Raw genomic sequence first — 13450 nt, forward strand, 5'->3', positions numbered from 1 at the left:
ACTCAAGGAGCTGGAGCTGTGCTTCAGTGAACTCTGGCATGATTTTAGTCTTGTTTCAGAGGCTGCTTAAAAGAGGGTTTGAAATATACCACATTGTTTTCACATCCCTGGCTCAAAGTGCCATAAAGGTAGCAACTGTTCCCTTCCCCCACTTTCTAGCCAATGTCCCGCCCTGCCTCCTCCTCCCTTCTCTTGCTGGTGTGTAAAATGAGAAGAAAACCAAAAAAGAAAGGATATGAAAAATCAGAAGTGATGATTAAACCTTACAGTTTTTATTACCATATAAAAAAAAAGAGCAAATAAGAGTCAAGTATCAGGAGGATGAGTGTGTTATAAATGAAGGGTGGAATCCTGGCTCCGCTGAATTCACTGGCAAAGTGCCATTGACTTCAGCAGGGCCAGAATTTCACCTAAATGTCTGATCTCTTCTCTCGTCACTCCAACCAGTCGCCCAAATACAGAGCTGGCACGGTGATAAGTAAGAAAGCCCAGATTGGAGTGACACTTACTGACATTAGCAGGGCCGGCTCCAGCATTTCTGCCGCCCCAAGCAAAAAAAAAAAAAAAAAGCCGCGATCGGCGGCGGCCGTTCAGCGGCAGGTCCTTCGCTCCTAGAGGGAGTGAAGGACCTGCCGCCCCAGAATTGCCGCAGGTGCCGCCCCTCTCCCTTGGCCGCCCCAAGCACCTGCTTGTTAACTTGGTGCCTGGAGCCGGCCCTGGACATTAGGGACTGTAGGTATTTATGAACAAAGGGTAGAACACATAATGAAAAAGAAGGTTGTAGCCAATGCGTAAAAGGAAACGTGTCAAATTTAGCTGCACATGTAGGTATGGGCCTGATCCTGATCTCACTTACATTGGTGTAAACCAGTAATAGTGCCATTGAAATTAGTGGAGTTACACTGGGGTAAAACCTGATGAGATCACAATCAGGCTTCATCCAACTTGCTGATAAAACCTTACACCGGTAAAAGTGTTTATGAATTTTTTTCTTTACCCCAACACAATTTTTATTTTAAATAATTAAATAGTCACTCACGGTGTTTTATCCCAAACATTGCCACATATGACTAGTGTATGAGAACCAGCAAGTGAATTTGACTAGCCACAAAAGTGAAACTGACTAATCTATTTTCATTGTCCAAGCTGAGAGAAATGCAATATATATATATATAAACTGTTTTCAAGTTTTAATCATGCAAAGTGTTATTACTAGTGTAGGTCAGAAAACTTTAAATACATAGAGCCAGATAAGCAGCTGATGTAAACCATGGTAGCTCCACTGGCTTCATTACCAGCTGAGGTGTAAATTGGGGTCTGTGCATTAAAGTCAATTGAGCTACATTGATTTACACTAATTGCCCTTTTTAAAAACTTAAGTGTCTATTTAAATACCATGAGGATGTGCTCAGAGGGAAAGAAAGAACATCCACAATTAAAGAACGGAAAGTCTTTCTTCCCCTGTCCTCCCTCCTCAAGCCCTGTCCGCCTGTGCGGAACAGTCTTTAACATAAACTGATGCCCTTGTCCTCTGACATGTGCTTTGCTTGTCAGAGCTGCTGATCTAGGCCTGTGATATACTTGGATCGGGGAATCCCTACAGGTATTCAACTTGTCTACTTGTGGTATCTCTCAGTTTGCTCTCAAACTACATTAATTGTCGGACAGGAGGCCCATTAGACTGTAAATCACTGGTTGAGTGGGAAAGAAAAGACTAATTTTCTCCCACAGGCCTTCATTATCTCTCCTAGTCCTACAGGAAGCACTCTGCAAAGCATAATTATCTCTCATTTCCAGATGATTTTGCCTGAATGCTCATTCTGTCACTTCCAGTATTGTCTCTTATACTTGGTCCTGGCTTTTTAGAAACAGGAGAAAAATGCATCATATTTAAATAACAGTGGGAAAAAGAAAATAGTATTTGAGACATATATTGCTTTTAGATATAGTTTTCTACCTCTGTCCTTTGTTTCCTCTAGAAATGGTTGGAATTCATGACTCCAGCTCAGTTCTTAAAATACTCCTGATCAGAATGTCAGTAAATGAAAATGAATGTTACTGTGTCCCATTTGGTTTTTACATGTTCCAGTTGTTTATATTATTGTCAATTGCATGGCCCGGTAAATAGTGTCCAACAAACACACGACAGGAAGTGACACTTAGACAACTTGAGCCATATTCTGCTCTCACTTACACCAGTGTAAATCCAGAATAGCTCCATTGAAGTCAATTGAGTTACCTCGGTAACAGCAAAATCTGGCCCATTATCTTTCTTCCCACATCTCCACCAGACAAAAATGAAGCAGGGACAAGACAAACACAAAGAAAAACATGTGGGTGTTAAAATGTTTGCCTGAAGTTTAACTTTTACCTAGCAGGGGGTCCTGTGTTAAAGATTAACATAACAAATTCAGGGGGAAACAGATGTGCTTTCTGTTGTTTATTTAAGATAGCTCCTCACTTACTTTAGCTTAAATTGTTAAAGACTCCCTCTTACTTGATTAACATATCTTGTGATTACTGATTAAACCTTTGCACAGTCATCCTTAGTGATACTATATGTAACTGTGAGAAGGGAAATTTATTTTAAACTCCTGCTTATAGTCATCAAGTTAAAAAAACAACCTGTGTATGTGAATGCACATATTCATATATATACATATACACATATATTAAACTGTGTTCCTTTTTTATATTATACAAGTATTCCTTTTTCATATTGTACAAGAAGTTATGCGGGAGCTTGGGTAGCTCCAGGCAAATGTACATATCCTTAATCTATGGGCAATTACAAACCTCATGGAAGCTAAAGGGCATATGCTAGCTGCCTGCCATCCAGGTTAACTGAGGAAACAGTTAAATGCCCTTTTGCTTTAATGATAGCAGAAGCCAATACTCAAAGACCAGACTGAATGCAAATGCAGGGGCTGGGGATTGATTTTGGTGGTAGCTGTCTGTGTGGTGAATTAAAAAACAGAACCGGAGAGCAGATGGTGAGGCTAGCAAAGAGCCAAGAGAAATCAGTCTGAAAGCCAGAAAACAGCAAAAGAAGCACTTGAACCAGAGCCCTGAGGGAAAGCAAAGAGAGAAGAACAGGAGTACTTGTGGCACCTTAGAGACTAGAGCATAAGCTTTCGTGGACTACAGCCCACTTCTTTGGATGCATAGTGGGCTGTAGTCCACGAAAGCTTATGCTCTAATAAATTTGTTAGTCTCTAAGGTGCCACAAGTACTCCTGTTCTTTTTGCGGATACAGACTAACACGGCTGCTACTCTGAAACCTGTCATTATGCAAAGAGAGAAGGCTTTTTGAGCAGAGTGCTGGCTGGAAAGAGGCTTGCAACTATGAGCAAAGAAACTGCCTCCTGCTGTTTGCTTCTTACTGGTTTCAGGGAAAGAGGACTTTGTGAACATTCTTTGTAAATAAACAGGATTGCCCTCCACCAAATACTTCACTCTATCATCAATTTCTCCTCCTAATGGAGACACCCTGCCAGATCGCGAATGCTAGCTAACCACTCAGGTCAGAAAGGGTTACGATAACTTAAAGAAATGTATGAGATTTAGACTGAGTTTTCTCTTTTACAAACTGAACTTCCATCTCTTTGGTATTTATCTCTCTGTAGGGTTGTGGTAGGGAAGAGATGGGAAAGAATTAGGTAACCCGATATACCCAGCACTTCAATAAATGAAGTAGAATATTGGCATCTAAGAACATTACCTCCTAAATAATTTTCTGGGGATTGCACCTAGTGTTACTACCATCAAACATGTTTTGGACCCATCCACACTAGCCCACCACACTAGAAGGCCTGGTCTACACTGGCAAGTTTCTGTGCAGTAAAGCAGCTTTTTGCATTGTAACTCCCGAGGTGTACACACTGTCAAGCCACTTAGTGTGCAGAAACTGCACAGTTGAAGTGCTGTAAAAAAACACCCCGATAAGAGGTGTACAGCTTTCTACGCCAGGGCTACAGCGCCGCGGTGCTATTGTAAACTCCCTGGTTGATTACAGCGTTGTGATTAGCCTCCAGGAGGTGTCCCACAATGCCTGTTCTCGCCTCTCTGGTCATCGGTTTGAACTCTACTGTCCTGCCCTCAGGTGACCAACCGTGAGCCCCACCCCTTAAATTCCTTGTTAACTTTGAAAGTCCCCTTCCTGTTTGCTCAGTTACTCGCGCAGTGGTCTCAGCACATCTTTCCATGTGACCATGCCTGCTCCACACACCAGGCGATCCCTTGCTTGGAGCAATGCCGAGCTGCTGGACCTCATCAGCATTTGAGGAGAGGAGGCTGTCCAGTCCTGGCTGCGCTCCAGCTGTAGGAATTATGATACCTATGGACAGATTTCATGATGCAGGACAGAAAGGGGCCATGACCGGGACACACTGCAGTGCACGGTCAAAGTGAAGAAGATGCGGAACCCCTACCACAAGGCGCGGGAAGCAAACCGCTGCTCCGGTGCTGCACCCATGAGCTGCTGGTTCTACAAAGAGCTGGACGTGATACTCAGTGGTGACCCCACCTCTACTGGGAAGGCCACTGTGAATACTTTGGTGGCTTGCGTGCCAGTCAAGAGTGGACTGAGCCAGGAGGAGGAAATCTTGGACGAGAATGTGGAGTGGGAGGGGGACCCAAAGGCAGAGGACAACTCGGAGGTCAGAGATGCATGCAGCCAGGAGCTCTTCTCTACCCCGGAGGAGGCTAGCCAGTCACAGCTGTTGGATCTTGGCAAAGCGCAAACAGTAAAGGAGGCCCCTGGTAAGTGGCTTTGATTTTGGGAATTGCTGAATTGAGTTGTTAGGGGCAGGAGAGTTGCAGAAAACAGGCTTGTGTCTGTATGATGCACGTACCACCACATGCCTAGTCTGAGTGGTGGAACATGGTGTTGATTGACTCCCTCACTTCACGGGAATCTGCCTCAGAGATCTCCAGGAAACTCTTTGGCAGAGCTGCTTTGTTTCTTGCCCCATTAAGGGTAACTTTCCCATGCCACTCTGCCGTCACTGGGGGGACGGACCATTCCTGCACACGGGCGACCGCATAAGGGCCGGGGCGGAAGCCGCAGTCTTGGAGAAGGCTCTTCCTTGATTCCCTGCTCACCCTCAGCAGCGAGATATCTTCTATAATGAACACAGCCTGTGGAAAATGTGGGGACAGTAATGATTATAAGGCCCCCCCTTACCGTGCAGGCTCTCCCCAAGAGCCACATGCCCAGTGTACAATACGGCCCTGGAACACTGATTTCCCCTGCCCCTGTGGTTACTCACCATTTTGGGGGTCTTGTGACTCATGTGTGCTTGTCTGGGGTCAGCCAGATAGTGACAGGTATGTGAGTAGTGGCTGTGTTTTAAATCAGTAGTCCGTGTGTTGCAAACAATACTGCTTCTGTAAAAAGTTGCATTTTGGCTTCACAGATATGACCTTGGGAGCCCAGCCTCCCTCTTTGTTATCGCTGGCTGAACGGCTGCATAGAATTAGAAAGCGGCCACGAAGAACTAAAGAGGACTTTCTGCGTGAGGTCATGATGCACTCTGTGGATGAAAAACAAGAATTGAAGGAGTGTCGGGACAGTGAGAAAAGGGACCAAAAGGAGAACATGGCACACCAGAACGAAGCCATGGGGTGGCTCTTAAATGTTATGGAGCGCCAAGCGGACACACTCCAGGCACTATTAGCACTGCAAACCGAGCAGCTCCACGCTCGCCCTCCCCTGCAGCTGCTGTCACAAAACTCTTTCCCATGCGCCCCCCAGACTCCACCAACACGCTCTTATCAACATCCTGGCTCTAGTCTGTACCCGCAGCATTCCACTCCTCCCCCCTCACAGTCCAGCCCTGCGGACTCCCAGTACCCACTGCACTCAACACCTATCCCTCTGCAGTTTAGCCCTGCTGAAGTAGAGTACTCGCTGCACTATACTCCAAAGGAGAAGGCTGGATATGATCCCTGGACATACACAACTCTCTAACCATCCTGGGACCCCACCTCCTCCTGGGACCCTCCCTTCTCCCACTCCCCACAGTGCCGACATGTTTTTTTGTTTGTCTCTCTCCTCTGGTTGTTGTTTTTTAAGAAAAGAATTGTTTTGGTTTGAAAGCAATCTTTATTCCATTAACTCAAAGCAAACACAGCCCTGCAAAGGAACAGGCAATTTTCTTATACATTCAGAGTGCATCATCTGCACCAATCACAATCACCTCCTAGCATTACAAGCGCTGCACTCCTGAGCACAGCAATACATCTTCGGGTACGTCCACACTACCCGCCGAATCGGCGGGTAGCGATTGATCTATCGGGGATCGATTTGTCGTGTCTCATCTAGACACGATAAATCGATCCCCGAACGCGCTCCCCATCGACTCCAGAACTCCACCAGAGTGAGAGGTGGAAGCGGAGTCGACGGGGGAGCCGCGGCCGTCGATCCCGCACCGTGAGGACGGGAGGTAAGTCGATCTAAGATACGTTGACTTCAGCTATGCTATTCTCATAGCTGAAGTTGCGTATCTTTAGGGTTACCATATTTGAACTTTCAAAAAAGAGGACACTCTATGGGGGGGTAGCCCCGCCCCCTAGCCACTCCCTCCTACTTCCCACCTCCTGACTGCCCCCCACAGAACCCCTAACCCATCCAACCCCCCCCCCCCCCGCTCCTTGTCTCCGGATCACCCCCTCCCGGGACCCCTGCCCCTAACCGCCCCCCGGAACCCCACCCCCTAGCTAAGCCTCCCTTCTCCTTGTCCCCGACTGCCCCCTCCTGAGACCCCCCCATCCTAACTGCCCCCCTAGGATCCCACTCCCTACCTGTCCCCTGACTGTTCTGACTCCTATCCATACCCCCGCCAGATCCCCGGGACTCCCACACCTATCCAACTGCTCCCTGTTCCTGAATGCCCCCCCCAACCCCCAACTCATCTAACCCCCCCCGCTCCCTGTCCCTTGACTGCCCCAACCCCTCTCCACACCTCTGCCCCCTGACAGCCCCCCCCCCAGAACCCGACCCATCTAACCCCCCTCCGGTCCCTGCCCCGACCCATCCAAACCCCCCCACCCCCTGCTCCCTGTCCCCTGACTGCCCCCCGGGATCCCATGCCCCTTCTCCAACTCCCTGGCCCCCACAACTATGAAAGCTAAAAACTTGCCTTAAAAAAAAAAAAGCTGAGATTGTCACATAATCCCATAACTTCAGAAGCTGGGACTTTGAGAAAAACACCAAACATAGCAAGACTGGCAATAAAATTGTGATTAGTGGCAAAACTGCATTATCTGTGCTCTTATATGCTGCCAATCACAGTGCTCCTTCAGCTCCTTTATGCTAGAATTCATTCATTTGTAAAGCAAAGTCTAGGTTGGTGTTTTGCATTTATCACAGCACTTGTTCATTAGAGATAGATTGTGGCCTTAGGCATAGCTGTGAATAAGGGTCTTTGCATTAAAAAGCTGCACCATCCCAGGAACATCCCAGGAAGGAAGTGCTTCAGAGAATCACAATTCCCCCACATGCATGCACTCCCCTCTTGCTCCAAGGGGAGGGGGAAAGGGAGTGATTTACCTCACCTTTGCAAGGTTGCAGTTGACTTCCCCATGTACGTTCAGCTTAGAGCAGCATGTCTGGCTCCGCGCCCCAGGGAGCGCCTAGCCCTGCCCGGCGCTGCCAGCAAGGCGATCTGAAGCTGCAGGGGAGCGGGGGGAAGCGGGGGAGGTGGTTTGGCTGCCGCTGCTAGCTCCATCCCCTCACGGAGCACGCCGCCGCCCCCAGCGTTGCCGGCGCGGCGATCTGAGGCTGCAGGGGATGGGGGGAGCCAGGGAGGGGCTTTGGCTGCTGGAGAAGCCCAATCTGAGCTGCTCGGTCCGGCCCGACCCTGCTGTCAGCCCTTTTCGGTCTTTAAATAGCCGTCCGGGGGGAAATCCCGGACATTTTTAGATGTTTACAAATTTCCTCCGGACGGCTATTTAAAGACCAACATTCCGGACGTGTCTGGGAAAATCCGGATGTATGGTAACCCTAGTATCTTAGATCGAACCCCCCCCCCCCCCCCCCCAGTGTAGACCAGCCCCAAGTGGCTTTCAGCTTCAAATTGCTGCCTCAAGGCATCCCTGATCCTTATGGCCCCACACTGTGCCCCTCTAATAGCCCTGGTCTCTGGCTGTTCAAATTCAGCCTCCAGGCACTGAGCCTCAGCAGTCCAGCCCAGTCCAGTCTGGAGTAGCCAGCTTCCATAGTGCAATCGCCATGTGCTTCTCCAATGACAGGAGAAGCTCTCATTCTTGTGTCCTTGCGCCGCAGAGCTGGGGCAAGCTCATCACACAGTCCCATGTATGCGGCTTTCCTCATCCGAAAGTTCTGCAGTCACTGCTCGTCATCCCAGACATGCATGACGATGTGATCCCACCACTCAGTGCTTGTTTCCCGAGCCCAAAAGCGGCGTTCCACTGTGGTCAGCACCTCTGTGAATGCCACAAGTAATCTCATGTTGTAGCTACTACGTATGGCGAGATCAATGTCACACTCTTCTTGCCTTTGTAGTTTAAGGAATAACTCCACTGCCACTCGTGACGTGTTAGTGAGAGCAAGCAGCATATTGGTCAACAGTGTGGGATCCATTCCTGCAGACCGAAGAGGCAGAGCACGCAGTACACAAACTGTTGAAAGCTGGCGCCAAATGCGGCCGTAAGCAGAGGGATTGCTGGCATGCGAAGCAATGCATTACGGTGCTTTGGGACAGGACCCAGGATGCCCTGCGACCCCCTCCGCCTTCCCACAACTCTTAGCAAGAGAAGAGGAAAAGATGCTCTGTGGGATAGCTGCCCAGAGTGCACCGCTCTGAATACTGATGCAAGTGCCGCAAGTGTGAACATGATATTGCGCAGGCAGCTGACAGTGTGAACACACAAGAGAGGTTTCCCTTCAGCGCTCTCTGAGCAGCGTTGTAACTGCTGGCATTGTAACTCTGCCAGTATAGACATACCCTGAGAGAATTCCTTTTGGTAAGCATGCTTAAACTTGCTTCCTAAACTTGGTTGAGAGGTTAGCATAGACAGGACCTCACACTACACAGTCTTGTTCTGGGTAAATAACTGAGTCAGTATGTGAATGGATAACACAGCATGCTGCAAAACAGCAGAGAAGCCATGGTGTGAATGGGTTCTCACTCCTAGGAGTGGTTGCTCCCACTCAAGGATTAGGCACAATAGCGAAGGGAAGCTTTCACTGGCACTTAATGTTCCGCGGATAAACAGAGGCTCTGAAGAAGAGCTCTGTGTAAGCTCCAAGAAGAGCTCTGTGTAAGCTTGAAAGCGTGTCTGTGTCACTAACAGAAGCTAGTCCAAGATATTACCTCCCCCACGTTGTCTGTGGATAAACTGACACTTTTGAGGGAGCAAGGTGTATTGATAGAGCACTGCACTGAGAGTCAGGAGACCTGGGGTCCGTTCCTGGTTCTGCCATTGGCTGCTGCATGACTTTGGGTAAATAACATCACCCCTTTGGTTCCCCTCCTATCCTTGGTCAGCCCAGATAGACTGTAAGCTTGTCAGGACAGGGACTGTACCGCACTATGCCTTGGTATAATGCCTAGGGCTGGCACATCCAGGCATTCCTCCAATACAAATAATAACAGTTTGAAACTTCAGGACTTTCATTCCATTATCTTTCACAAGCACTAAATTCAAACAATTTTTAAAAAATATCAAAGGGGGAAATGTGTTTGCAAATGTTTATTTAAAAAAATCCCTGTAATTGTCCACAAGTTTCCTATTTTCCATCAGCCAGCCTTCAAAAAATGGTTATTAGGACTCCAAGGGTTCCACTTTAAAGAAAAGTCTTGCCAGTGTTGTGATTATTGTCTGCAAATGTGCCAAGGGGATTTTCTAAAGAGGACCAGGATCAATTAGCACTGGACAGAAAGAGCAGAGTCAGGAGGAATGGGAGTCAGCAGCATACGGACAATTTAGATGAATTATTCTGGAAAAACATTTTTACTCTAAGAACGGGTGGAGCAATGAAACAAGCTACTAATGGAAGTTTTGCAATCACATTTATTGGAGATGTTCAGGGTCAGACATCTAACAAACCTAATATAGGTATGATAGTGAAATCAGCCCTGCCACAATGCAGCAGGATAGGAACGATTCTATAATTTTGGCACATCAGCTGCAGTTGAGGCAACAGAAGAAACACTGTGCATGCTTTACCATTAAGAAACGAAGGGGAAGATTTGACACCAAATCTACTAGTATGATAAGATGTGGTTTGGCCACTTTTTTTTTTTTAAACTCTGCATGTTATTGCAAAAAGAAGAACAGGAGGACTTGTGGCACCTTAGAGACTAACAAATTTATTGCACTGTCTGGATGTCTTAAACCATAATCAGCTTTACAACATGAGATGCACGTGCATTGCACACACAGACCAGTGGGTTGAACACATATTGCCGGCTATTTAAGCTGAATCTTTTTTATTCCAAGTAAAACTGGAACCTACAAACTGATTCAGATTTTCCAGGTCTGACTGGTTTAATTTCTATGGTCTGTGACATACAGGAGGTCCGACTAGATGATCTAGTGGTCGCTTCTGGCTTTAAACTCTATGAATCATTGGCATTTTAAGAATGTGCTTCCAGTGAAGTCAACACTTCAGGTAAATGCTGTCCTGAACAGACAAGCTGTCCTGAATTGGGGCCTAACTGCTCACTGCACCTTATTGATTGCTTGCCGCACCTTACTGCATCATAAAGGGAAAAGTGCTCTTTCACACTCTTTGTTCAGAAACCACAAATGAAAGACTAGCTTTTGCTCAAACTTTCCCAAAAAAGTCACTCTCAGGGAAAAACCACACCTGGAAAATTTTGGCCACTAAGGTGAACATTTCAGAAAGTTACAATCATCTGAAAAGAAAGTCTTAGAATGGAAAGTCTTGGACAGTCTTAACAACAGCCTAACAATAGCTGTTGCTAGTGCTCCAGCAATCAAGCAATCCACTATATATTATATCTGTAATTTTATTTATTTCCAAAGCAAAATCTGATTAATGTTAAAATCAATCACTGGAGCTAATGGAGAACCTATTAGGTTTTTCCAAGACATATTACACGAAAACCCACATTCATGCATGCTATGTCTTGGCTAACTAATAATTCCCATCCCAACAACTACCACTTGGTCAGCTTCTGCACGTTCAATGGCAACTTGGTTTTGTGGTGTTGCTGTGAACTCAGATTTTTACTACAGTGCTTGAGCACATCACTGTCACTTAGTCACAGATTACAGATGATTCATCATACACAGTCCCCTAATGACATTTGGCCATGTCATAATACGATTGCAAACCCCCCATTGACTTCAATGGGCCCAGGATGTGGCTGGGCAGAAGCAAACATCATGTAGGTTTCCCAGGATAACTTCACATCTGATTGGCATAGAGTGGTGTTTACAAAAATAGCAAAGCCAATTTAACGTAGCTCTGGTATGATGCAGATTTTTAAAAAAAACTTTGCTTGTTTTACAAAGACAGTGAAGCAAGAGTTTGATGCCACTGCTAACAGCTAATAAACCAACAGATTTAATGGCTTCTTTCCAAACAGACAGCTGTGTTTATTAGTTCAAGGCATGAATCATAGGATTCAGTAAAGAAGATTTCCTCCTTTCTTAGTTCTGTGTGTATGATATCTTTTCTTCTGTGTAAGAAACACAACTGACATGAAGGTTGTCAGAATCCAATTAACACCTACATTTTTAAGTGTCTGCAACTAGTACTACAGAGTAAATGTTGCAGGAAATGAAAACTAAAATAAGTTGTTTTATATTATAAGGCAGATACATGGAAAGTGAATGTTGGTGGTCTCCCAGGTCCTAGTGGGTAGGAAGTGTCCACATAACAAAAAACACTGGCTGGGATCCATGAGGGGACTTAAGTGTTTCAACACTGACTGTCACAACACCTAACTTTTATGCACCTAGAAAATCACAGGAACAACAGTAAGATCCACAAAGCCAAGTTAGGCACTGAGGCTCCCTATACTATGAATGGGGAGAGCCAAGCACCTAAGAATGCAATCCACAGAAGCCAGTGCGCTAGGCGTGGAGCTGCCTCCATTGGCCAATTGGAGGTGCCAATGAGAGGGGTGTGTACCAAGCCCTGCCCCTCTCTCGGAAAAAGACACTTAGCTCTGCCTAGTGATCCATGAGTGGGAACCTGCTGCCTAAGGTGATTCTTGTGGTAGTGAGTTAGGCACTCCTCCCAAAAGAGCTAAAGGAGGAGGAGATGATGGTGCCCACCTTATAACCATTAGCCCACCTGGTTAGAGTACTCACCAGAGATGTGGGAGACCCAGGTTCAATTCCCCCCTTTGCCTAAGGAGGAGAAAGAATTGGAACAAGGGTCCCCCACCTCTCAGGAGAGTGTTCTAACCACAGAACTATGGAATAGGGATGTGGGGCTCCCTCAATCTCTCCTGTTGAAGCTGTTGCTGTGTGAATAAATAATGAAAGTGTGATTGGAGCAGGAGGACTGGACCAGACCCATGGTCTCCCACCAGGGGTTTCTAACCACTGGACTACAGAGTCATTCACATGCTCTGAAACAATGACTATTTAATTATTTATGCACAGTGGAACAGTCATGGGGAGGCAGCTGTGACCGCGCCCAGAGGCAGTAATTTAGGTGCCTAAGCAACTTTTCCTCTGAAAACATAGGTGCCGAGAGTTTAGGCATCTACCGGGTTCGTCAAGAGTTTTGTGGATTGCAGTGCAGCAAAAACCGGGAGTTAGGCACATAAACCCGAGACTTAGGTGCCTGAGTCTGGGGTTTAGATACCTAAGTATCATCATGGATCCTACCCACCATCTCTATCGGCACCAGCTCTGCGGGCACCCTTACTTGTTGGCAGTCCCAGCAGAGAAGCTAGGGATTTAATTGGCTTGGAAAATGAACTACCCTCTACTGAGCTCCCACAGATGTGTGAAACAGTGATTGGCCAGCACGGAGGAATGTATACTGCCACTGACTGTTCATCTCTTGGCCTGTGGAGATAGGGCTTTAGAGTGGGACTTAGGCACCAAACCCTGAGAGAGAGGTGGGGCTTAGCAAACACCTCTCTCATCAGCATCTCCCACTGGCTAGCTTAGGCAGCTCCCCGCCCAGTGGGCTGGCTTTTTGGATTGCATTCGAATCTCTTCCCATTCACTGGGAGAGACTCAGGGGCATTGGTAGCAGGGACTGCTGCGAACCTGGGACTGCTGCAGCTAAATGCATGAGCTTCTCCTGCACAAACTAAAAAACATGTGTCTGGTAGCCAAGCCTCTAGCAGGCTCATCAATCTCTAGTTGGCCTATTCACCACTAGAGGGGGACAAAGTGCCACTTTGAGCAAGCAGGGGTTACAGTTGTATGGAAACCTAGGTGCTGAACCCAGGCTTTGTGGATCCCGGTGTTGTTCCTGTGATTTTCTAGG

At 46.9% G+C, this 13450-nt stretch overlaps 1 long non-coding RNA gene across 1 annotated transcript; it reads right to left on the minus strand.

Annotated features, from left to right (window-relative positions):
• Positions 1 to 3176: 3176 nt before the first annotated feature.
• On the minus strand, positions 3177 to 7686 carry LOC135982410 (uncharacterized). Its single transcript, XR_010599757.1, has 3 exons — positions 7558 to 7686; positions 5271 to 5534; positions 3177 to 5139 (listed from the first exon to the last, which is right to left on the minus strand). It is a non-coding gene; the product is annotated as an uncharacterized LOC135982410 (long non-coding RNA).
• Positions 7687 to 13450: the final 5764 nt, after the last annotated feature.

This window comes from Chrysemys picta, chromosome 3 (assembly GCF_011386835.1).
Source record: "Chrysemys picta bellii isolate R12L10 chromosome 3, ASM1138683v2, whole genome shotgun sequence".
NCBI lineage: Eukaryota > Metazoa > Chordata > Testudines > Emydidae > Chrysemys > Chrysemys picta.